The 26,939-nt window shown below is 42.6% G+C and overlaps 1 long non-coding RNA gene across 1 annotated transcript in view; it reads right to left on the minus strand.

Annotated features, from left to right (window-relative positions):
* LOC124545000 overlaps positions 1 to 26,939 on the minus strand; it is a 371,391-nt gene that overhangs the window by 168,601 nt on the left and 175,851 nt on the right. The window contains exon 2 of the long non-coding RNA XR_006967583.1: positions 8,631 to 8,678. This is a non-coding gene — a long non-coding RNA (uncharacterized LOC124545000). The remainder of the gene's footprint in view (positions 1 to 8,630; positions 8,679 to 26,939) is intronic.

Here is a 26,939-nt window from a genome sequence, read left to right on the forward strand (position 1 = left end):
GTCTCCAATGACCTCGCTGTCGACGGGAGATCAGACCCAATCTTCCTTCCTTCCTTCCTTGGAACAGTCATGGACATAATGGAAAACCTAGATGTGAAGCGCCGTCCTATTGAATACGAGTCCAGTTTCTTACCACCATACCACATCGCTTGGTAATGACCCTCCAAGCAATCCTCCAAAAGCCCTGAGGTGGCTGCCGGTCGGGGGTGGCCAGACCCATCTGTTGTTGTTGGAAAACACGGTAAGCCACGGTGGATTATCGGTAAACCAGAGGACAGTAAGATTTACGACTCAACAGGACGCAGGGTTTGCGGAATCTGGGAGAGCTATCAGCAAATTAAACATTGCAAGCTTGATGGTGATGATTCTGAAATGTTCTCCGGTTTTCAGACAGTTGTCGTAATGCAGAAAGTACGTTATTTCGACAAGCTGAATTGCGTCCATCTTCAAGCGGTCATGATAACTGGTTATCTCCCGTTGGGTACCCAGTTTTAACCGACTTTCCTCTTTATTCTGTCGATTTTCCAGCAGTACCTTATTTGTCGTTGGATTTGGTGGTTACAGGTTTTTTATTCACTTGAAGTATCATGTTAGAGATTAGTAGAGGCTGAATCAAGTCTGTGAAAAGCCAAAGTCTTTAGAGAATAGCTTCGGAATTTCCGTTTGAAGAGGCGTGCTAATGGCTTTACGCCAGTATTGACACATATTCAAGGTGCACAGCGAAACTGAATAGTTATGCAAGTATCTCGGTTAAATGCTGATATACAAAGATATGTAGGTTAATGCGGATGAGTTGGAAAAACAAAACCTTAATGTTCCGACGCAGCATCAGTAGTGTCCTGGTCGACACAGTCGCGTCGTTTAAGTATCTGGCCGTAGTGTCGCAGAACGCTAGTGCGACCTGTTCTTGAGTACTGCTCAAGTGTTCGGGATCAGCAGCACGTCTGATTAAAGGAAGACATCGAAGCAACTCAGAGGCAGGCTGCTCGATATGGTACTAGTAGGTCAGAACAACGCCCAGATGTTACGGAGATGCTTCGGGAACTCCATTGGGAATCCCTGGAGGAAAGGTAACGTTATTTTCGAGGAACACGGCAGAGAAAATTTACAGAACCGGCATTTGGAGCTAACTGCTCAACGATCCTACTGTAGCCAACACACAATGCGCGTAAGAAAATGGTTCAAATGGCTCTGAGCACTATGGGACTCAACTGCTGTGGTTATCAGTCCCCTAGAACTTAGAACTACTTAAACCTAACTAACCTAAGGACATCACACACATCCATGCCCGAGGCAGGATTCGAACCTGCGACCGTAGCAGTCACACGGTTCCGGACTGCACGCCTAGAACCGCGAGACCACCGCGGCCGGCTGCGCGTAAGAACCACGAAGATAAGGTACGAGAAATTAGGGCTCGTATAGAAGTGTTCCCTTGATCTGGGAGTGGATCAGAAAAGGAAACGACTAATAGTGGTACAGGTTACCCTCCGCCTCACACCGTATGGGGCTGGCAGAGTTATGTATGTAGATGTAGCAAGTGATAAGGTTTTATTCGGCACGCGGTTTTAGCCTCTTTGGAAATTTCAGTTAAGGGGCTCCAGAACCCCCTATACTTGCAATGTTAAAATAACGCTTATAAATTACATCTTTCCTCAGAAAGTATTTGAGGTAGGAAGTTGAACTTTTTACAGATTATTTATTGGAATATGGGCTACAACTTCATACAGGGATTTTACAAAATTTTAGTGCAGTTATTAAAGATGATTTTTTTTCAATTGTAATGAAAATTCACAACATTTTTTTGCAATTTTTTATTTATATATTCAAAAATATACAGTTTTTTGGAAAAAGGCTGTGTTAAATTATGCAGAAGGTACTGTGTAACATTTACTGAAAGTTTGAAACAAATATGTTTGGAAGATCCTTAGAAAACATGTAATTAGTATGAGAAAATAAAAGTTTTGGGAATCGAGCGACAAAGATTGGATTAACTTTTTAGTGCATTCCAGGTCCATAGGATGGATTATCTTCATCCTCTGCAAACTCCTCCTCCAGCTTCCTCTTGTTCCTCCTCCTGTTTATTCTTGCTTGTATTTCTAGACTCTTTACAGCCCTGTCTGCAGCCCGAAGGCGTTCCTTGTCTAAAGCAAGCATCGCTCGTTGTTGTGTTCGTAGATTTTGCTACCATTTTCTTCAGTTGCAGTTACTGCAACACTGTTCCAAAAGGTGGTCTTGTATGAACACTTATCACATTTCAGTTGTATTTCACTAGCAAGTCCTACGTGCTTTATTATGGAGAATTCCAGACCAACTTCACTACAATGAATACATCTTACACAATTTGAAAAAATTCCTTTGAGAACCGACATATCAAATATTTCATTCACATCCGATTCGCCCATAAAACATTCATAGTTTTCACACATTGAACCAAGCTTCTTCTTTGAAGTATTTTCTTTCCCACTTTGACTGCTATGGGCAGGTGTACTTGAGAGGTTAGGTTCACTCACTTGGTTATCGTCTTTATTGTTTACAGTAATAACACATACCTTTGGCTTTCCAACATTTCTCCTTTTCTTAAAAGCCTTCAGAGGATTTCTAATAACTTTACTTTTACTCATTATTATACTTCAACAAAACAGAGATTCAAGAAACAGAATTAATTACGAATATTTTCGAGATAACGACAGAGTAAATAAACATGAAACAATCGACAATCACCCCAGCGATATATATTGAACCATCACAGGTTAGCCACAACACATACTTAATCTCACATCACTAAAATGTACCTGATGAACACGGACGTTAATAATAACACCATTTGACAGCAGTTTAACAGCACCACAGTGGGTCACGCCCATGTAGAACACATTTCAAAAAAAATTTAAAAATAGCTGTAGTCTTCGGAATTGAATAAATTATATATCTATTGAAAGGTAATAGTCTGCAGATTCAGAAATCGCAAAAAAGTAAAAATTGAACTTTTCATGATTTTGAGTCTTTCCGGAGCCCCTTAACTTCTTTTTCGCGGATTACACATTCGCCACTGCCGCATAACATTTGTTAAATCCCCCACCTTGATTCCATGCGAACTATTGTGCACAAGACTGAGTATTTTTGTAAGGGAGGACAGGAATACAGCAATCAGTCGCAGTTCCGTTTGTTTTTATTATTCTTGCATATTTAGAGTTCAGCTGAAAACACCCATCTCTAGTGCACTGAAGAAATGTGGATATGCAAGAATAGTAAAATCCTATGGCATTACGACTGATTGCTGCATTCCTGTTCTTCCTAATACCTGATGTGTTTTGAGTATGAATCTTAAGGATACACAGCAAGTACTGCGAGAAGCCGATACCACATGTATACAACCACTTGTCTGGCGCCTCTCGGTTCCTCACAGCAGCTTCTGCATCATGTCTATCTGTGCGTCGTGCTCGTTCGCCGATAATGTGGGTAGGATCGAAAGGGAGAGCTTCCAGCTGTAGAACACATTGTTTCCGTAATTTTTTCCGTCGTTTCTTAGCTGCTTCAAAATCATGAATGTACATTTTTTCTATCTCGTACTAGCGGACATGGAAATTCTTCTGCCGAAAGAGACAAAACACGACACACCACAAACACCTAGGCAGCTCTGAACCAGCAGCTATGCAGTTCAGTTCAGCGCTTGCAGACAGCTCAGTATTTACAGAGAACTATTAGCATTAACAAAGTATCTGTACATTAAGCTCAGTTATAATGACAATATCATAGGCAGCCAAGAGACAGGATAGTTATCTAGATATTATTGTATTCGGTTTAGGATATCAACTGGTACACATAAACTCTAACAAAGACAAACCACCCTTTTGCGACATACTCTTAATAAATACAATCTAAAAGAAATTAACGTACCAAGAAGGAATTATCCGTATGGGATGGAAATTGACAGATCTGATGAGCATATACAGACAAACAAAAGATTATAGTTTCAGAAAAATTGATGATTTAATCAAGAGAAAGTGCTATACAAATTGAGCATGTCGATAACACATTGGTCCACCTCTTGCCTTTGTGAAAGTAGTCATTCGGCCTGATAGTGTCGTTGGTTGTCTTCCTGAGAGATATCGTGCCAAATACTGTCCCATTGGCGCGTTAGATCGTCAAAGTACCAACATTCCCAGTTAGGAGAGATCCGGAGACCTTGCTCTCGCTATGTGCGGGAGGGCATTATCCTACTGAAATGTAAGCCCACGATGACTTTCCACGAAGGCCAAAAAACGGGGCATAGTATATAGTCGACATACCGCTGTGGTGTAGTGGTGCCACAGATGACAACCAGAGGAGTCCTGCTATGAAAAGAAATGCCATCCTAGAGTACCACCCCTGGTTGTCGGGCCGTATGGCAGGCAACAGCCAGGGTGTTATGCCGTCACTATCTGAGGCACGTTCAGACACGTCGTCGTTGCTCATCGGGGCTCAGTTCTATTCCAGTCGATGAGTCTGTAGGTTCAAGGGTTCAACACATGCCTGGAGACGCGCCGGGCAGTGGTGGTGGTGGTGCTGGTGGTGCTGGTGGTGGTGGTGGTGGTGGCCCGCTATTCGGCCCTGCAACTAGGAGTGATGGTTTGTGGTGCCATTCATTCTCATGGCAGGGTGCCTTTGCTTGTCATCTTGCAGTACGCTTACAGCAAAGCTTTACGTCGACGATATTCTAAGCCCAGTTGCGTCGTTCACTGACAATCAATTCTCGGCTTACATTTCAGCAAGATAATGCCCGCCCGCACACGGCGAGAGTTTCTACTGCTTATCTCCGTGCTTGACCTTGGCCAGCAAGGTCGCCGGGTCTCTCCCCAACTGAGGACCTTCGGAGCATTATCGGCAGGGGCCTCCAACCATCTCGGGATTTTGATGATGTAATGCGTTTATTGAACAGAATATGGCACTACATCCCTATGGAGCACAGCCGTACATCCAACAACTCTGACAATCGGTCCCAAGCCAAATAGCAGCCTATGTAAGGGCGATAGATGGACAAACCAATGCGTCATTGGTTTGCTCAATTTGTTAAGATCTTTCTTTTGAATAAATTATCTAATTTTTCCAAAATTATAATAATTTATTTGGCTGTACATGAACACCACATCTACCGATTTCCATCTCAGTCGGATAATTCCTTCGTGGTGGGACCATTTGTTTGTATTAAAATGTACTGTTCGTTATTTATAGTTGTGTTGCCACATTTCCGTTATAGTGCTACCCAATCAAGCAAGCATTTAATTAGTAAGCGCGCAATCAGCCAACTTTATGGAACTGTATCAGGGAAACACTTTTATGCTACTGTGGATATTTGGGCTGAATTAATTGTAGAATTCAGTAAGTAAAATCATAACATTGTATATGTTGTATAACAGTACAACGCAAACACGACATATTTCATCAACTTTAGGTTTTGCATTCCATGGAGAAAACATGAAAATACACTCCTGGAAATGGAAAAAAGAACACATTGACACCGGTGTGTCAGACCCACCATACTTGCTCCGGACACTGCGAGAGGGCTGTACAAGCAATGGTCACACGCACGGCACAGCGGACACACCAGGAACCGCGGTGTTGGCCGTCGAATGGCGCTAGCTGCGCAGCATTTGTGCACCGCCGCCGTCAGTGTCAGCCAGTTTGCCGTGGCATACGGAGCTCCATCGCAGTCTTTAACACTGGTAGCATGCCGCGACAGCGTGGACGTGAACCGTATGTGCAGTTGACGGACTTTGAGCGAAGGCGTATAGTGGGCATGCGGGAGGCCGGGTGGACGTACCGCCGAATTGCTCAACACGTGGGGCGTGAGGTCTCCACAGTACATCGATGTTGTCGCCAGTGGTCGGCGGAAGGTGCACGTGCCCGTCGACCTGGGAACGGACCGCAGTGACGCACGGATGCACGCCAAGACCGTAGGATCCTACGCAGTGCCGTAGGGGACCGCACCGCCACTTCCCAGCAAATTAGGGACACTGTTGCTCCTGGGGTATCGGCGAGGACCATTCGCAACCGTCTCCATGAAGCTGGGCTACGGTCCCGCACACCGTTAGGCCGTCTTCCGCTCACGCCCCAACATCGTGCAGCCCGCCTCCAGTGGTGTCGCGACAGGCGTGAATGGAGGGACGAATGGAGACGTGTCGTCTTCAGCGATGAGAGTCGCTTCTGCCTTGGTGCCAATGATGGTCGTATGAGTGTTTGGCGCCGTGCAGGTGAGCGCCACAATCAGGACTGCATACGACCGAGGCACACAGGGCCAACACCCGGCACCATGGTGTGGGGAGCGATCTCCTACACTGGCCGTACACCACTGGTGATCGTCGAGGGGACACTGAATAGTGCACGGTACATCCAAACCGTCATCGAACCCATCGTTCTACCATTCCTAGACCGGCAAGGGAACTTGCTGTTCCAACAGGACAATGCACGTCCGCATGTATCCCGTGCCACCCAACGTGCTCTAGAAGGTGTAAGTCAACTACCCTGGCCAGCAAGATCTCCGGATCTGTCACCCATTGGGCATGTTTGGGACTGGATGAAGCGTCGTCTCACGCGGTCTGCACGTCCAGCACGAACGCTGGTCCAACTGAGGCGCCAGGTGGAAATGGCATGGCAAGCCGTTCCACAGGACTACATCCAGCATCTCTACGATCGTCTCCATGGAAGAATAGCAGCCTGCATTGCTGCGAAAGGTGGATATACACTGTACTAGTGCCGACATTGTGCATGCTCTGTTGCCTGTGTCTATGTGCCTGTGGTTCTGTCAGTGTGATCATGTGATGTATCTGACCCCAGGAATGTGTCAATAAAGTTTCCCCTTCCTGGGACAATGAATTCACGGTGCTCTTATTTCAATTTCCAGGAGTGTAGTTTTTTCCCAGTATATTAGCTGACTGAATAATTCACGGGTGTATTGCCGGTTCATAGTGTCCTTCGAACATAATATTTTGGTGATCGCGCTTGTCGCCATCGTCAGGAGCGCTAAAGAATATTTGGAACGCTTGGGAACCTGCATTGTATCTAATTAAGGCTGCCCGGGCGAACGAATTGCCACAGCGAGGTACCGCGCCGGGCTTACGCGTAAACCGCTTGGGGTTAGGTTAGGTTAGGTTAAGCTGGCTCGTGCCCTCACCTGCAGAAAGGGTGTGGAGCGGCCGGCAGGGGAAGGAACTAAGTCGACTGTCATCCCCGAGGTAGTCTGTTCTTCAGGACTGATAATCGCTGAGGTATTGTGCCTGCGGGACACTATGAAGCGGCAGCTTACTAATGGGCTGTTCGATCAACGAAAGTCAATTTGATTATGAACTACGACTGACCATTTCTCTTTCTGTGCTAGCAGAATAAATCCTGTCTATATTCATCTCGAATACAGTCAACTTCGCTTTTACTATTTCACCCGAATCCGGAGATACAGTCATATGCGAATTTCGGATGCTAAAGCTAGGTTGAAAGAAAAGGTGTACGAAACACAACAAAAGGTATTGACTTACACTGGGATGACAGAATTCATAGGATGCCACCAAATATCATGTCGGAGCTCCTTTTGCTTGTTGTAGTGCAGCAGCTAGATGTGGCATGGACTCAACAAGTCGTTGGCAGTCCCCGGCAGAAATACTGAACCATGCCGTCTCTACAGCCGTCCATAATTGCGAGAGTGTTGCAGGCGTAGAATTTGTGCACGAACTGATCTCTCGATTATGTCCCATAAATGTTCGAAGGCATTCATTTCGGGTGATCTGGGTGGCCAGAACTTTCGCTCGAATTGTCCAGAATTTCCCCAAACGGATCGCGAACAATTGTAGGACGCTGACATGGTGCAGTGTCATTGATAATAATTCCATCGTTGTTTCTGAGCGTGAAGTCCATGAATGGCTGCAAATGGCTTCAGGTTCCTGAACCTAACGATTTCCAGTCAATGATCGGTTCAACTGGACCAGAGGACCCAGTCCATCTTACGTACACACAGTCCACACCATTATGGAGCCACCACTTGCTTCCCCAGTTCCGCGTTGACAACTTGGGTCCATGTCATCATGGAGTCTGCGACGCATCGAACCCTACCATGAGGACTTACCAACTGTAATATGGACTCATCTGACCAGGCCACGGTTTTGGAGTCGTCGGCAGTCCAACATATGGTCACGAGCCCAGGACAGGTGCTGCTGGTAGTGTCATGCTGTCAGCAAAGGCACTCGCGTCGGTCGACTGCTGTCATAGCTCATGGACGCCAAATTTCTCCGCTTGTCCAAAGGGATACGTTCGTCGTACATCCCACACTGATTTCTGCGGTTATTTCACCCTGTGTTCCTTGTCTCTTAGTCTTGGTCGTCAAGCGAAGGCCATCGACCACTTGTGCTGTCTGTAGTGAGAAGCAATGCCTGAAATTTGGTATTCTCGGCGCACTCTTGACACCGACAGAATCACGTTAGAAACCTTTTGACATGAATCATCTGAGTACAAATGACAGCTCCGCCAACACACTCCCCTTTTATACTTTGTGTGCGCGATGTTGCCGCCATAGGTATATTTGCATCGCCATTCCATGGCTTTTGCACCACAATGTATTATTATGAAAATGATTAAAAGTCAGTAACTAATAACAAAATACATACCTTCAGCAGACTTGACCAGCATGAGCTTCAGTTAACAGGAGCCACGTTCTGGAAAAGAAATTACATATGTTAGATGTGTCCTAAAAGCGCTTTTACTTGCTATGACTTACAGGAGGTCGCTATTTTGTTTAGTTACAAACACACTGTTTCCCGAAAATATGAAATGGTAAGCTTGTAACACTGGAGAAATTTGCCCTACGAGTGATGAACTTTGGGGAAAGAAAGTATCTTCACATAAGTACAAAGTTTTGTAGTGGGCAACGCAGGGCATCTGGTAGTAGAGCCTTCCGTTCTGAGCACAGTGCGACACGGGTTGAAGCCACACACTTGATTGGCTACTAGTATACCTCAACTGGCAATTCTTATTTCAGTGTTCATTATTGCTTATCATTATAGTGCTTTATTCATTACTGTTCCTACAATCGTAACTTTTCTTCTAATCAATTTTCACAACTTAGCATGTTAGTTTTGAGTGAATTTATAAAATCATTCACTGTGTCTAAGGCTTTTAAACGTCCTATGATCCTAATTGAGTTTCGTTAACCGCTCTCTGTCGAAATACACCTATTGTCCTTTCTCTGTCACTCTAAAACGGCACCACAATGTTAACTTTCAATAAATATCGAAATTTAAAATTTAGAAGATGTACATTAAGCAGTCAACGGTTTCGTGACAGAAAAAGATAGCCCTGAATGGTGATGATTTCCTCAGTAAGTAGCAAATAGCCATGGCGCAGATAAAGGAACCACAAGTTTACCAGTATTTTCCTTGCAGGTCTCAATGCCAGCTTGACATGTATTACATGCCCTGGTGAAATCTGCGTGCAGCAGGGTCCAAAACGTTGGTTTTCATAACAAACTCAAACTGTGATAAAAGACACTAATAGTAATAGCCGAAACGAAGGATTTTATGAAATGGAACAGAAGAATTTTTTGAAAAGCAACTCCGTCCGCAAAACTTTGGGATCATACATATCGACAATCTTTATTTATTTGAGTGTAGGTTTCTTGGTAAACCATGTCGGTTAACGCTCTCAACGTAGCCTGATAAACAGTGAAAATTGCGGAGGTTTCTCGAGTACTGTGAAAAGGAAAAGAAAACCTGCCTCATAGTAGACCGACATTAAACTGCCACAGCTAATTTTTTTTTTCTTTTTTGCACTCACAGAAGAGTGATAACTTTCGAAAATCAGAACTAATACAAACTTTTTGCAGCAACAGTTAAGTCAAACAATACGAAATGCTTACCTTCCGTTATTTTTATTAATATCAGAAGATTCTCGGAAAAATAATAATAAAAAAAAACACGTAGCCTCAATAGAGGAAAATAGCTGTCCGCAATAGCAGCAAACATTTATGTAAAAGAAAAACCTATATTATTGTTTCCCCAAGGAACTGGTACAACTGACCCTAATGTGGAGAACAACACGCTCTGTACCTCAAAAGTGTTGCTAACAAGCTCTTTCTGGAATATTTCCGCTCACACTATCAATAAGTTGCTTATGTAGATAAAATACGATGGAGTAGAATGTGATGGATTTACGTTCGTTTGGTTATACGTACGACAGCTGCTGTATTAACTGCAGTATTGTAAAAGATATTTTCAACCATTCCTTCAATGTGTCCACATGTCCATCTCCTTTTAAGCCGGGCGTAACTTTAAATAAAGAACATATTCCCCCACTTTCAGAAACAAGTTAATGACTTGTTTATTAGAACTGAACGTTTTTAAGTCCGTACTGAACTCACCGTTTTAACTCCCAGGATCCTCTCTCCTCCTCATCATAAATATTCTTTTTTTGCAACAGCCATTATAATACCGATCATGTTCGGTTATTAAGTTTCGCGTAGGGCCAAGGCGTAAGGTTTTTGTTGTGTCGTGGTAAACAATCGGAAGGCCGTAAATTGTACAAAGCAAATATTTAAATAAAAGCGCTATCTATGACCAACATCACCCCTCTTTAATGAAATTATGGAACAGGTATAACGCGTTCATTAAACTATATCATTATGGAATGCTATAAAATCGTAGCTGTTATTGCAAATAAAAATGTTTATTTTGTTAACTAAATATATAGATCCATATGCATTGTGACTAATTCATTCAAATGATTTGTAGCTACGCATTTATTTGTGAGAGTGTAAGCATGTACTGTAGATATAAAATGACATTTTCTTGTAATTATTTCTTCAGAAGTGCGATGAACTGGTCGTATTCGGCGTGCGTTTATATATTTCTGCGATCGAGTTGTTTCATGGCCATTTTGCTATTAATGATAATGATGTGGAAAGAATGATTTTACATTCATATTAGACAATGATATATAAATATGGCTACATTCTAATATGCTAACCATCTACTATCTGTTAATTTAGTTCTGTTGTGAGTTAATAACTCCTACCCAATACCTTTTACACATTACGAAATTAGAAACTCTTCTACAGAACAGGAGGAGTTGTCAAGGAGAACTTTTTCAGTTCGTTTGCAAATTTAACTTTGTTATCTATCAGACATTTTATGTCAGTGGCTAGTTGATCAAATATTTTGGTGGCTGCATTTTGTACCCCTTTTTGTGCTGAAGCTGCTGTTGGCTGCGTAGGAAATGATTATCGTATGCGAGAACCGAGGGAAATGTACGGCGACGAGTGGGTAATTTTTAATCTACTGTAGAAGAGGTTTGAAAAGTGATGTACAAGGATAATTTGATGTGGTACTCGAGCTTAATAATGTAAAACAAATAAGCCCAAGTACACGAAGCGATAGGCATCTTTTCCTTTTTATTAGTGGGGCCTGCAGCAAGTGAATCGTGTGAATTACACGGTAAGTTTAAACCTAAAATATTGAAATACGCGATTACAGCCCAGGTGGACAGGTTTTTCCGACATCTGGCCCTGCCAAACTTGTCAGGCCGCGGAGTCTCTTCGCAGAAGTAATCTGTCCGAACCGGTCCCTCCCGTTACATTAGCAGCAGCATTCTCACAACTGTTCGGCTCTAGCTCATTGATGAGCACAGGACAGGAGTCTGAATCGTGCAGAGAATTTATGTCACGTTATCACATAAATTTAATATAGCTTACGGCATTCAGTTTCGTATAAGAAACGTCAGAGATGGGTTGTTAGGAATAAAATAAAAAATTCGTACAGACACTCATAATTAATGACCCATTATTTCTTCCTCAGACTACTCTCTTGCCCCCCGCTTCATCCCCTCGCCCCCCCCCCCCCCCGCCCCGCCAACCTCTATCCCATCTAGAAAACACTGAATACTAAAATGAGCATTGTATGTCTTCCTTTGCTTAAATGGGTACTTGTGACGACTAAAAGAAAGCAATCCGACTCTGTATTTTGAGGAAACGTGTTCTTGCAAACTGAGGCGTTAAGATTAGAATGGCTGGCTCATAAAAGACGAGAAATGCATTAAAAGACGTAGCGGTCGAGGCAAACGTAGCTTGGCACAGTGTAATCGATAACAGTAGCAATGGTAGTAAAGATATAAAAGCACACAAGTGAAATATTCCAGAAAAATCCGAAAACCAAGTCATTTTAGAGAAAATGAAGCTTAGCGTATCTGCATGAAGATGATGATTTTTCTTGATAACTAGTAAGAAATACGTAAATTTTTAATATAACACAGTATCAATTTCTTATCTCAGTACTACAATTTTTAGTGAGAATATGTGTCATTGTAAAATGTGTGAAATTATTCTGCTGAAATTGTAACAACCAACGTAGATACGTTTAAGTTGAAGGACATCCACGTGTCTAGTTTTTCTGTATAATTGAATTATGGAGTTTTGATTCTGTTCTTTGGATAAAAATTTCTGCACCAGACTTTTAAAATAACTGTTGACAGTTTTGCACGTTGAGAACTTTTTCGGACTCTAAGTATTTAATTCCATCAAAGCTGAGGTTCTATTTAATTAATTATTTATTAAACCAGATCAGGTTAGGACCATCAAGCCCTTTCTTACACCGGAGCAGTGTTTCACACATACAGTACCTTATTTATAACATAGGTACGTAGGAAATAACAGTCTTAATATGACAAATAGTATTAAAATGATTTGAGTGCCTGAAGTGGCAGTACTTGTGGCAGTTGCTGCCACTAATAGTGACAAAAGTAATGACAAAACAAGAATAAATGTAACGGCAGACATAAAAAGAATTTATAGTTTTTCAAAACAAATGTTTTCTGGCATAGAGAGTTCTGGGGAAAGGAAATTTAAGGAGACAACATCAGCTAAGAATATTGGGAAATGAGGAATATGTGGTTGCGAAGATGGATGTACAAGGTAACGAGTGCGTACAGTGACAATGGTAATCTTACTATTGCTTTAGTAGATATATCATTAAAATGTTTATGTTTATCACGATTATATTATTTCATAGAAGTTATTAATATCTTCACGTAGATATGCATTGGTATGCTAAATGTATTGTGGATAATTTCCAATAAAACCTTATGTGCTCTGTAATACATCATTAGGCAATGAATCTATCTAAGATGCGTATTGCATTGCGTGCGACACGTATAAACTTCAGGAAGAGGCTTCAGGAGGAGGTGGAGAAGGAGGCGGAGGAGGAGTAGATTAGTGTTTAACGTTCCGTCGACAGCGAAGTCATTAGAGACGGAGCACAAGCTCGGATTATGGAAGGATGAAGCGGCCGTGACCTTTCGAAAGAGCCATCCCGACATTTACCTTAAGTGATTTAAGTAAATCACGGAAAGACACCTTGTCACGGTCCGTGCGGCTCCTCCCGTTGGAGGTTCGAGTCCTCCATCGGGAATGGGTGTGTGTGTTGTCCTTAGTGTAAGTTAGTATAAGTTAGATTAAGTAGTGCGTAAGCTTAGGGACCAATGACCTCAGCAGTTTGGTCCCATAAGACCTTACCACTAATTTCCAATTTACGGAAAACCTAAATCAGGATGGCCGGACACGGGTGTGAACCGTCGTCCTCCCGAACGCGATTGCAGTGAGTTAACTAACTCGGTATAAACTTCAGAAGATGGCGTTTCTTTCTTCCTTTTCTTTCAATTTTATCGATATTTAATTCGGAATAAAAATGCAATGTAGGGTCTCTATCTCCAAACCAAAAAAGGAACAGAAGAACACGAAAATTCTGAAGTTCACATATCGTATGAATTTCTATTGTGTCTCCCCTATGTTTTCCCTTCGACTACTTTTATCACATACCGTCACACTCGTGGACATAAAAGTTACACCAATCTCTTAATGCAACGGTCCACTGAGATCCGACAAGCAGAATGCTTCGAGCAGCGAAAGTGGCAATAGATTTGGTGCCTACAATACCCGACTAACGGGACCAGTCCAGCTCGCTAGCTGTCGAATGCTAACTGGCAGCATATTTGGCAGGGCCAATCTACTTTCTCCAGATGCCCTTGCAGGAGGATGGTCAGCTAACCATGCAGCTGTACTGGTTTTCTTTCGATCTTAGGCTACAGTATGTAACGCTGCCTTCCTTCGCGTGCGATACCAGTTGTGAACGAGTGAACGCGTGCTTTATATGACACTCAGCCGTACTGTATTACTGTTGCTTGTCTGCTACAATTCACTGTTTTTTTGTTTTTTTTTTTGTATTACAGCGGAATCTGACTTCTCTCCAGTACGCATCGCCATGTATTGGATTCCTGGGAACTGGTCCCGTGACTTTCGGTATTGGTCACCACACAAATCAGGATGGAAGAAAACCAGAAATTCTTATATGTGGAGAGAGCGAGAGTTTGGCAGAGGGGTCAAGCTGCTGTAGAGAGCGAGCTTAGTACGCCAAAGGTCAGCGTCAACTCTGACAAACTGGTCCAGACGTATCTAGGTTCTTCAAATGTGAAGCTCCGCTCCTCAGCGTCCTGGCGGCAATAGAATTATTTCTGACTCTTAACGTGACTTTCACCTATGTGTGAAAAATTCGAAGATCCGTGGTTCGTACTTCACCCTAAAATTTATGATTGAATGTGACGAAGACAATAATTATATCCCGAAAGGCTCTGCAGTATTCAGACATTCTATGAAGGGTCTGAGAAAAGCGCACCCTGCATCCATACAGATTAAGAGAATTATGATTTATGATGAAAAACGACGCCGTCTGGGACAATTGGCATATTTTATTAAGTTACCTGATATCGCCTTTATTACAGCTCATCAGCAGATCCATGCATCGGTGCAGGTCTTGAGCATGGCGAAAATTAAGTGAGTTTACATTCAGTAATTCAAATAAAGAAATTATTTAAATCTAGTCACTGCTTATCAAACAAAAATTCGGAAATACCAGTTGACACTCGATCTCATTACTATTGTTGCAGTACTATTTTTCCTGGTTAATTCTATATTAATACTCCATATAAAACACGAAAATTTAGATGAAATATTGAAGAATTATTATTTCTTGTCATTCATACACTACTTTCCTTTACTCTCTTGAGGAACTTAAAAAACGAACACTTCTTTATTAACAATTCCTCACTACCATATTTCCGTCTGTTAAAATGCATTAACATTTTCTCTCTCATCACATTACTTACATGTTTTATATTTACTAATAATCCACTAACGCTGGATCTCGAAATTCTAATTGCCTCCACCAATTTCAGTATCCCACTGACTGCTTGAACTCTACAATGGCCAGCGAATATCTGTCCACCAAAGAACTAACCTAGTAGATACGGTACGATAACAGTGGACATGTTGAAATATGATGCTAACTTCCACGTTAAGAGCGCCACACACGGACGACGGATCGCAACAATTTTACTCGGTATTACGCCACTGTCTTGAGAAGTTCTGCTATGGCTAAAGGACTACTATTGATTTCTATATCTCCACGAATACTTCCAAAAAAAATAAAAAATAGGAGTTGTAATTCATTAAACTTGTTTTGAAACGCTTTTGTTGGGAACTGTAGGTTACTTTACAGAATGTATTATAATTTTAACTGACGGTTTATTTCAGTGTGCTTATACTGTTAGTTTTCCTTTTTTAATATGCAGTTCTTTTTTCATTCATTTGTCTTACACACTTTGCAGTTTCGATGCGCCTTTAGAAATGTTGCCAGTAACAGCACAGGTGCTTACCGTAACTCTCGTTGTAAATTTGAGGGAGATCGTGTGAAATGACCAGAGACTTCAGTGCTGGTTCGATTAACCCTCTGCCAGGCACTTGAATGTGATTTGCAGAGTATCCATGTATGTAGATGTAGAATAGGTTTGCCCTTAAGTTAAAAACTTTGCCCATACACGTGGAACCAATGAAGCGCTGGTCGTTCGTTTGGATCCCTATGATTAGTCGCTAGTGTCGCAAAATAACTTGGCACCTACGCCGAAATGCATCCTCGTTCTCAGCGGTGGGCGAGTCCACTCTTCTGGAGGCTGAGCTGTGCGTTTCGTCCTTTGGAAGCAGCTGTCTCAATTACTCCGCTGATTTTATTATTCAATACTCCAGTGATGCTGCGGTAATTAGATTAGGAAATGAGACGCTTAAAGTAGTAAATGAGTTTTGCTATTTGGGGAGCAAAATAACTGATGATGGTCGAAGTAGAGAGGATATAAAATGTAGACTGGCAATGGCAAGGAAATCGTTTCTGAGGAACAGAAATTTGTTAACATCGAGTATAGATTTAAGTCTCAGGAAGTCTTTTCTGAAAGTATTTGTATGGAGTGTAGCCATGTATGGAAGTAAAACGTGGACGATAAATTGTTTAGACAAGAAGAGAAAAGAAGCTTTCGAAATGTGGTGCTGCAGAAGAATGCTGAAGTTTAGATGGGTAGATCACATAACTAATGAGAAGGTATTGAATAGAATTGGGGAGAAGAGGAGTTTGTGGCACAACTTGACTAGAAGAAGGGATCGGTTGGTAGGGCATATTTTGAGGCATCAAGGGATCACTAATTTAGTATTGGAGGGCAGCGTGGAGGGTAAAAATCGTAGAGGGAGACCAAGAGAGGAATACACTAAACGGATTCAGAAGGATGTAGGTTGCAGTAGGTACTGGGAGAAGAACCTTGCACAGGATAGAGTAGCATGGAGAGCTGCTTCAAACCAGTCTCTGGACTGAAGACCACAACAACAACATCTCCAGTCAGAACAGACTTATTAAATTATTGATCATACTGGACGTAATCTGTTAGTATATTCGTTTGCACACTCGCTAACTTAGACTGAAGTTCTCCTAGAAAGAAGGCATCAGCTGTTGAACTGCATCTCCGCTACCGCATTGTGGTCTCTCGTAACAGAACCACCACCACTATTATTATTTCTTCCCTACACAGCCATATGGGCAGGTGCCAAGCTATTTTGTGCACACTTAGTTTGTATATAGAGGACCACACGAAGAAACAAAGACAATAGCGAATAGCACACGACATACCTGGGCGATTGCTCGAGTATCATGACGTTTTTGGAAATCCAGAATCTACTATGTAGGAATCAACATGGATTCCGGAAACAGCGATCGTGTAAGACCCAGCTCGCTTTATTTGTTCATGAGACCCAGAAAGTATTATATACAGGCTCCCAGGTAGATGCTATTTTTCTTGACTTCCGGAAGGCGTTCGATACAGTTCCGCACTGTCGCCTGATAAACAAAGTAAGAGCCTACGGAATATCAGACCAGCTGTGTGGCTGGATTGAAGAGTTTTTAGCAAACAGAACACAGCATGTTGTTATCAATGGAGAGACGTCTACAGACGTTAAAGTAACCTCTGGCGTGCCACAGGGGAGTGTTATGGGACCGTTGCTTTTCACAATATATATATAAATAACCTAGTAGATAGTGTCGGAAGTTCCATGCGGCTTTTCGCGGATGATGCTGTAGTATACAGAGAAGTTGCAGCATTAGAAAATTGTAGCGAAATGCAGGAAGATCTGCAGCGGATAGGCACTTGGTGCAGGGAGTGGCAACTGACCCTTAACATAGACAAATGTAATGTATTGCGAATACATAGAAAGAAGGATGCTTTATTGTATGATTATATGATAGCGGAACAAACACTGTAACTTCTGTAAAATATCTGGGAGTATGCGTGCGGAACGATTTGAAGTGGAATGATCATATAAAATTAATTGTTGGTAAGGCGGGTACCAGGTTGAGATTCATTGGGAGAGTCCTTAGAAAAAGTAGTCCATCAACAAAGGAGGTGGCTTACAAAACACTCGTTCGACCTATACTTGAGTATTGCTCATCAGTGTGGGGTCCGTACCAGATCGGGTTGACGGAGGAGATAGAGAAGATCCAAAGAAGAGCGGCGCGTTTCGTCACAGGGTTATTTGGTAACCGTGATAGCGTTACGGAGATGTTTAACAAACTCAAGTGGCAGACTCTGCAAGAGAGGCGCTCTGCATCGCGGTGTAGCTTGCTCGCCAGGTTTCGAGAGGGTGCGTTTCTGGATGAGGTATCGAATATATTGCTTCCCCCTACTTATACCTCCCGAGGAGATCACGAATGTAAAATTAGAGAGATTAGAGCGCGCACGGAGGCTTTCAGACAGTCGTTCTTCCCGCGAACCATACGCGACTGGAACAGGAAGGGTAGGTAATGACAGTGGCACGTTAAGTGCCCTTCGCCACACACCGTTGGGTGGCTTGCGGAGTATAAATGTAGATGTAGATTACCCATCCAACTGATTATATTACTACACTGAAAAAAAAATCACCAGGTAAAAATATAATATATTCTGTGAAGTAACCCACAGTTCCCAAATTAAGCAATCTGTTTTCCTTTGTTAATCTACAGCTCCTTTTTCGTAACTCTTATTTTCCGCTTTTACGCCAGCAATTGCATTAACTGCTTCGGCTACGCGAGCATATCCAACCCAAATTCCCAACGTGTCGCACACTACTTCCTTAGGGATGCCTTACCATTTTCCTCATTATTGGCAGCCTCTCACATGATTCCCGCGAGAGATAGGACCTAGGACGCATCACAATGAAGATATCATGATGTGCCATGAAGGCTTAGATATTACTGTTATATATGTGTGGCATCTGGTTCATCGGATACTTCAAAAAGAACAGATGCCACATACGAGATGCGACAATAAAGTAATGAGACTGATTTTATTTGCAATATGTGGCAACCCTGTAGGCTTGCGTAGGCACAATATCTTTGAGCTTGGTCTATAAGCTGCTTATAGTCCAAGCAGCACATCGATACAACTGCTCAGTCGTTAGTTGTGCTGTAATAAGTCAACACATGTTTGTGTCTCTCGTCACGGAAATGGAACTGCATAATATTGCGCAACGGTATGCCATTTCTTTTTTTGCGTTAAATTGGGTGAAAACGCGACGACAACATACTGTAAGCTTCAGAAGGCTCTTGGAGGAGGAGGTTATGTCAAAAGCTCAAGTTTTTTATTGACATAAAATGTTTAGTGAAGGCAGAACGAATGTTGGAGATGAAGACTGCAGTGGACGACCATCAACCTCACGGTTCAAATGGTTCAAATGGCTCTAAGCACTATGGGACTTAACATCTGAGGTCATCAGACCCCTAGAACTTAGAACTACTTAAACCTAACCAACCTAAGGACATCACACACATCCATGCCCGAGGCAGGATTCGAACCTGCGACCGTAGCGGTCACGCGGTTCCAGACTGAAGCGCGTAGAACCGCTCGGCCACAACGGCCGGCCAACCTCACGGACGGATGTCATCTTGGCCAGGGTGCGTGGACAAACAGTTAACCAATAGTACTACAAAGTAATTTTAGAAAGGCTTCGTAAAAGAGTTCTTTGTGTCCGTGCCAACGTTGCTGATAATTGGGATCTGCATCACGATAATGCGCCATCCCATATTGCTCTCTCAGTACAGCAATTTTTAACCTCAAAACAAATTTCAGTACTACCACAGCCACGTTATTCACCAGGTATCGCTTCGTGTGACTCTTTCTCAAAACGGCGGTCAAGGGACACCATTTTCAAACAACACATGATGTCCAAAAAGCTGTGACGAGGGTCTTGGAGGATATTACAGAAGATGAGTTCCAGAAATGTTACCATCAATGGCAGAAGCGCTGGAAAAAGTGTGTGCAATCAGAAGGGAACTACTTCGAAGGAGACAACACTAAACTTGACAAATGGTAAGCAACATTTTTTTTTCACATCATCTCATTACTTTATTGTTGCACCTCGTATATAATAGTACAAAAACAGAACACATATAATGGTAACTTTAAACTTCATTGAACATTTCTGTTTCCCGAGGGACAAGAGACTAAATCGTCTATGGACTTGGTACGGAAACACAGCTCTCTTCTGATTTAATTTAAGAGAGCGATACTGAGCACAGTTCAAAATAACACAGTAGATTCGAACCCATCTCCTTGTCGCTGTCAGTAATGAGCTGTACGTCTGTCGCCGCTCTCTCGGTGGATGCTCAGACTACTGAAAAAGTGGAGAATTTCTCAGTTGGGAAAACGTTTGAAGAGAGTCACTTGCATGTGCAGCGAGGTAATGCAACTGCAGGTTGTTACACCTTTGCCACCGCCACCGGACTGGTTACCGCGCAAACAGAGTGAAAACCGCCATTTAGAGCTGCCTCGCACCCATCTTGAGGCGAAAGGGAGAAAGCAATCGGCCTTACGCGATATTTGTCCGAGGGCCGGCAGCAAATTTGCCGTCTCTGAGGCCAATCACTGCGGCGGCCGTCTCCGGCGGACCGCAGGCTCGGCTAAAGGCCGGAACCGATCGCTGTTAGTCTCGTCAACGGCCGGTTAGCTCCTCCGCTCTCCAGTAGCCGGCTTTCTGTCACGCTGCTGGAGCCGCCGGCGTGGCTTGGAATGCAGCAGACTTCAGACCAAGCGAGGCAGGCGAGGTACACAACTTCCCTGCAGAAATCCTACCAGGTGTACCGGTATGAAATGAGCGTTTGTTTTGTGAAAATGAAACACTAAGTTTGAATTGAAAAGTAAAACCATTTCATTCAAAGTACTGACCATTGTTTTCTATACATTTTGACCACCTTTCTGGCAATCTGTGGACACCATGCCAATAGAAATGTTCGTCTTTCGTAGCAAACCAGACACCCAATTTTCGACTTCTTCGTAGGATTCTAAGTGTTCCTCAGCCAATGCGTGTCCCATTGATGAAAACAAATGGTAGTCAGAAGGAGCCACGTCTGGTAAATACGGCGGGTGGGGTAGCAGCTCCCAGCCAAGTGTTTTGATTGTATCCTGAATCAGTTTTGTTTGTGTGCAGGTGCATTGTCGTGTAAAAAAATTACTTTGCCATGTCTTCTGGCCAATTCTGGTCTTTTTTCGATCAATGCATAGTTCAAATTGATCATTTGTTGTCTGTAGCGATTAGTATTCACAGTTTCACCGGGTTTTAGAAGCTCATGATACACCACACCTTTCTGACCCCACCAGACACAGAGCATTGACTTCTTGCCGAATCGATCTAGTTTTGCAGTCGATTTTGATGGTTGTCCCGGATTAACCCATGATTTTTCCCATTTAGGATTCTTAAAATAAATCCATTTTTCATCGCCAGTTACAATTCGATGCTAAATTGATGTTCTTTCATGTCTTTGAAGCAAAATTTGACAAACGGTTTTTCGGTTTTCCATCTATCTTTCATTCAATTCATGTGGCACCCATTTTCCACACTTTTGGATCTTTTCCATAGCTTTCAAACGGTCAGAAATTGTTTGTTGTGCAACATTTAGCATTTATGCCATTTGCTTCTGACTCAAAGTATCATCTTCATCCAATATTGCTTGCAATTCGGCGTCTTCGAACTTTTTTGGTGGTCTTCCACGTTCTTCATTTCTTACATCAAAATCATTATTTATGAACTGTTGAAACCATCTTTTGCATGTTGCTACTGATAGAGCATGATCACCATATGCCTCGACAAGCATTCGTTGTGACTCTGCAGCACTTTTTTTCGATTGAAAACAAAAAAATTAATGCTTTCCGCAAATCATCACTTTCTGGTACAAAATTCGACATTGTTAACACGATGAAAACATATGATGTTTGTTCCATGACTTAATGTATACTAAATATCTTTGACAGATGTCATACCAACCAAACAAAAAAAATTAAGGCTCGTTCACAGCAAATGTTCCCTATTGACACATTTGTATCTTAACGCTCATTTCATACCGGTACACCTGGTAGACCACTGTTCAGAGGGGCAACCAAACTTTTATTCGTGTTAATACGTAAAATCTATCAGAGCACAGACATACACAAGCCCGAGGACAGCAGAATCAGCTAAATGCAATCAGCTTAACACCTTGTGCATGCAGTTGCGGTCAAGAGTAGAAAAGAGGCGATCAAAAAAGCTACCATTTTAAGGCTCTACAGTCCAGAATCGGTATGCCAATCAGGCAAAATCGTGGTGAGCACTGCAGCAATCATCCGACCGACGTAGCAGGCTGAAGATAACCGTTTGGTAAAACGCTGTGTCCTGCTTTTTGAAGAAATCTGTAATTTCCTACTGCACATCGTCCGATAGGATCGTTCAAGGCCTTTCTTTAAGGGACCCAAGGCGTGATAATCGCATGGGGAGAGTCGTGACAGTACGGCTGTTGATCGAGTGTCTCCCACTTCAGTTGGCGTAACTGCTGCATTACCACATTGGCGATATGGGGGTGTATGTTGTCATGAAGCAGCAGGACCCCTTGCGCAGTTTTCCCGGACAGTTTGTCTTAATTGCACATTCTTCATTCTCCAATGGATAGCTACCGGTGTTTGACTTTTGGCAGCCTAGAAAAGAATAACAGCACGTTGGTTCTGTTTGGACACATTTGGTAATAACGTCGCCATTCTTCACGTTTCCACATTTACCACACGATCGTCGGAAAGATACGAATGCCACACTAAACCCTTGTCTACATGTCGGTACTTGCGTGCCCGCATCGGAGTCGCACTACGTTGCATACACGCTGCAGCAACGCCCTCAAACGGACACTTTTTAATCGCTCATTATGTATCCAAGTTTGGGAAAGGATACTGAGATGTACCTACGAGGCTGTTTGACAATGTTCTTTAGAATGGACACATGAATTTGACAAATTAGAAGAAACGTTGGTCAACGTAAAATGGTGCAATCTGAAATTCTAAGAGAAATAGTTATAAGCTATAAGGAAAGACTCTGAATATACGATACGTTGGTTCTTTTCTATCACATTTAATGTTTTATATGTTCCTACCCACCCGATTTGATTAAACTGCACAAAAGAGAAAGATTCCAAAACGGTCTGTCATTCCGAAGACGCATTTGAGTACTGTTTCTTTGTCAGAAGAGCGTGTTATATGAAACACATGTAGAAATTTGATAGTGGCCTGTCTCTACAGTAGTTTTTTTCTCGCTTTGGTACTTGTATATTGAAAAATCCGCCTCAGTTGCGAGAATTTTCTGGTATTTACCCAGGTTTCGGCTAGATTAATCTAGCCTTCTTCAGAAGAATAAAATTACTATAACACACCAGAGTAAGGAACAGTCAACATTAAAAATTAAAACCTATAGTACCGTGGTACCATATCGAATTACAACTACTTTACTGAAGTCCAGCGCCGGCATTACTTCATCACGAGGTTGGTTGACACCGGCAACTACGTTCTACTCTGCAATGTTATAGTAATTTTATGCTTCTGAAGAAGGCTAGATTAATCTACCCGAAACCTGGGTAAAGACCAGAAAATTTTCGCAACTGAGACGGATTTTTCAATATATTAGTCTATCACAGTTGCTGACGGAGCTGAAGTATGCTAAAAACTCTTAGCTTTGGTACTTATCAATACTGTCTCGGTAATTTGCAATCTGTGGATTCAGGAGGGCCATAACGTTATGCAGGATATCAACAGCCCCGAGTGGCTAGCGGAAGAGAAGACTTGCATGTCTTTCACTCCGCCTTGCAGGATCATACAAACTCGTGACGTACGTTGCGTAAGGACTTTTTGGAACCAAGACAGGTATCATCCGCACAGACAGAGCGACAAGGTCTCCATCACCACGGACTGTCACCATGGTGACCGTTGTTCAGGTTTCCCTGGGCGTGGCAGCAGAGTTAGTAGCATCGAATGAAGTGCATCCAACAACACTACTGGACTCAAAATGGCGGCACTACATCGTCTTGGTCGTATGTACAGCATCACTATGGATGCTACCCTGTATGGAAACTCCGTGGAGAAACGAACTACGCCGAATTACATTCGTCAGCGTCATTAAGATCCGGCACATCGCGTGATGCAGTGCGCTGCCTCTGGATACACAACACGATAACCTCTGGTTTGCATGGCTGGCGGTATGGAACGTATCTATTACATATTGTAAGTGTTGAGACTGGTCGCTGTGGCCTCTGTGAAACTTTTCAGCAAGATTAGGTAAGATCACATGTTCCCTGAGCTGTCCTGACCGACCTCGGTAGAGAGGGTGTCCTACTGTTTCCTTTGGCAGCACGTTCTCCAGATCGGTCGCACAGTGGAAATGCCCGACCATGGGCTGCTGACAGGCGGATAGGCCACCACTCGCTAGTCACAGCCCGCTGGTGCAGTGTGGCGTAGATCTGAAGCAGAACGGAATGAAGTGGCCGTTTCTGTCATTCATTTTCAGTTCGACTCGATGCGTTGTCTGGTTAGAGCTGTCGTTGCTCCACTTGCGACGTCTCTGTGTACTACATTTTGCTGCTTCTCTATTCCTAAACAAACTTAATAATGTGCATTTACACTATTGAGCCGTGGCGAGATGGCGCCAGTTTTATTTTGTTCATGTATCGTTGAGATCGATTGTGGTTGAGGTAAGGTATCTTTGCTTTCCGCGTGTCTTATCTTACGGCTTGGCAGGTGAAGCGAGTTTTTTGTTAGCCTTCGACGGGTAACCCTGGAGAACTCGTGACATTCGCGGGGCGACGAGTGTCAACGGCTGCCGAACGAGCGTGAGCACCGTTACACGTTGTGGTGTGGAATTGGTTGGACGTCCTGCCGACATGGGCAACTTGGAGATAAAAGTTCTGTGACTTCGCTGGGAACAAAATTTGAAGGGAAGCGGTGAAGCTGTTGACCCAGTTCCCTCGTATTGTGTACGTGATATGGAGTAAGTCGTAATTGTTTGTTCACCGACGCAATCAGAGATTTCAAACTTTATTATTATGGTGTGGAAGAGTTCAGTTGGCCTTGTTAAATGGTGGCCGTTATTTGAAAATTTCCTCAGAAGTTTTACTACTGCTTTGTGTCTCTTGCAATTAAATTATTTTATGTTGCCGCTTTTAAAGCCTGCACTCTATTAATACAGTTGTCCATGAGTGAGTCAAAGGTTCTGCCGAGTGTTTCTATGTTTCAGAGTAATTGGAATGTCTTTGTGATTCGGGCAGGAACTTTTGATTGTGCCAGCGCCTTGGCGGAGAGTGAAATGTCATCCGAGGTCTAATACTGGCAGTGTTTAAGAACCTGGCCACAACCAGAGCTGTTCACAAATCGCCTTCCAAAGTTTACCATTTATCTTCCTTCCGTCAAGGCGGGTTAAGGTTGTAGATATATGAGGTGCGGCTAGAAAAAAACCGGACATGCTGGAAAAAACATTTATTTACAATTATTTACAATTTCATGTTATCTCCTTCAATGTACTCTCCTCCTCGGTCTCTACACCGCTCCATACGAATTTTCCACTGTTCATAGCAATGCTGCAGATCATTTTCGGTAAGTCCATACATTACTTCCGTCGCTTTTTCTTTTACTGCTTCAACAGTCTCAAATCTAGTTCCTTTCAAAGCTGACTTGACTTTAGGGAAAAGAAAAAAGTCACAGGGGGCCAAATCAGGTGAGTAGGGTGGATGATCTAAGATGGGAATGTTGTGTTTTGCCAAAAACGTCTTCACTGACAACGCACTGTGAGCTGGGGCATTGTCTTGGTGAAGGATCCATGACTTTTTTCTCCACAAATCGTTCCGTTTTCTCCGTACTCGCTCACGTAGGGTAGCCAGGACGCTAATGTAGTAATGCTGATTCACTGTTTGTCCCTCTGGTACCCAATCAATGTGCACAATCCCTTTGATGTCATAAAAAACAATCATCATTGCCTTGAATTTCGATTTTGACATTCGTGCTTTTTTTTGTCGTGGAGAACCAGGAGTTTTCCAATGCATCGATTGGCGTTTAGTTTCGGGATCGTAAGTAAAAAACCACGATTGATCGCAAGTAATAACATTTTGTAAGAAGGTGGGATCACTTTCAATGTTTTCCAGGATGTCAGAACAAATCATTCTTCGGCGTTCCTTCTGTTCAATTGTGAGACACTTTGGAACCATTTTTGAACACACTTTGTTCATGTTGAAACTTTCATGAAGAATCTGCCTAACACTTTCCTTGTCAACTCCTGTTAACTCAGACACTGCTCTGATTGTTAAACGGCGATCTTGTCGAACAAGTTTACCGATTTTTTCAATGTTTGCATCAGTTCTTGCTGGCAATGGTCTGCCAGTGCGAGTGTCATCACTGGTGTCTTCGCGGCCATCTTTAAATCGTTTAAACCACTCAAACACTTGTGTTCGCGATAAACAATCATCGCCGTACACTTGTTGTAACATTACAAACGTTTCACTTGCAGATTTTCCTAGTTTGAAACAAAATTTGATGTTAACACACTGTTCTTTCTGTACACTCAACATTTTCCGACGCACAGACAAAACGTCAACTACTTAAAACAGACGCCACGGGCAGACTGAGTGCAGGAGGCAGATGAAACTCGAGCAGTAGGCGGAGCGAGAGTCACGTGACAGGCCACGCGACTTTCAGCCTTATTGCATTCGTTTTATTGTTTCACCAGTACTAGTCCGGTTTTTTTCTAGCCACACCTCGTATATACTATACGTAACCTGTTTGAATATGAGCTTGTTTTCTTAAATATTAGAGACTGGCAACTGGCTAAACCTTAAACTGCATAGCAGCTTCTGAGTTCCTTGTGCAGCTTTTTCTAGTAATGTTTTTATTAACTCTGCTGAGAACGTGAACATTTTTTTAAGATCAGTGTTCCTGTTGTAGTTCCTTTTATTTAAGTGGTTCTATCATAATATGTAATGGCATCTTAGCTTGGCGTACTGGTTTTCTAACTGTATTTGCACAGTTTTATTTAGTGGTTCGGCCACAATTTGTAATTGGCAATTTTTTAAAGGGGTAATGCCAATAAACTGTCTTAATTATAAATCGTGATTACCAACCATGATTCCATCCCGCTTCCTCTTTTATGGTATTTAATATATGGTGTGTAAGTATGGTACGATTAAGGAATCACGAATCGACTATGAAGGGCAATAAGTAAAAATTGGGTTTTTAGTGTCCTTTTTGATGTTTAATTT

The sequence above is a fragment of the Schistocerca americana genome, chromosome 8 (genome assembly GCF_021461395.2).
Source record: "Schistocerca americana isolate TAMUIC-IGC-003095 chromosome 8, iqSchAmer2.1, whole genome shotgun sequence".
NCBI lineage: Eukaryota > Metazoa > Arthropoda > Insecta > Orthoptera > Acrididae > Schistocerca > Schistocerca americana.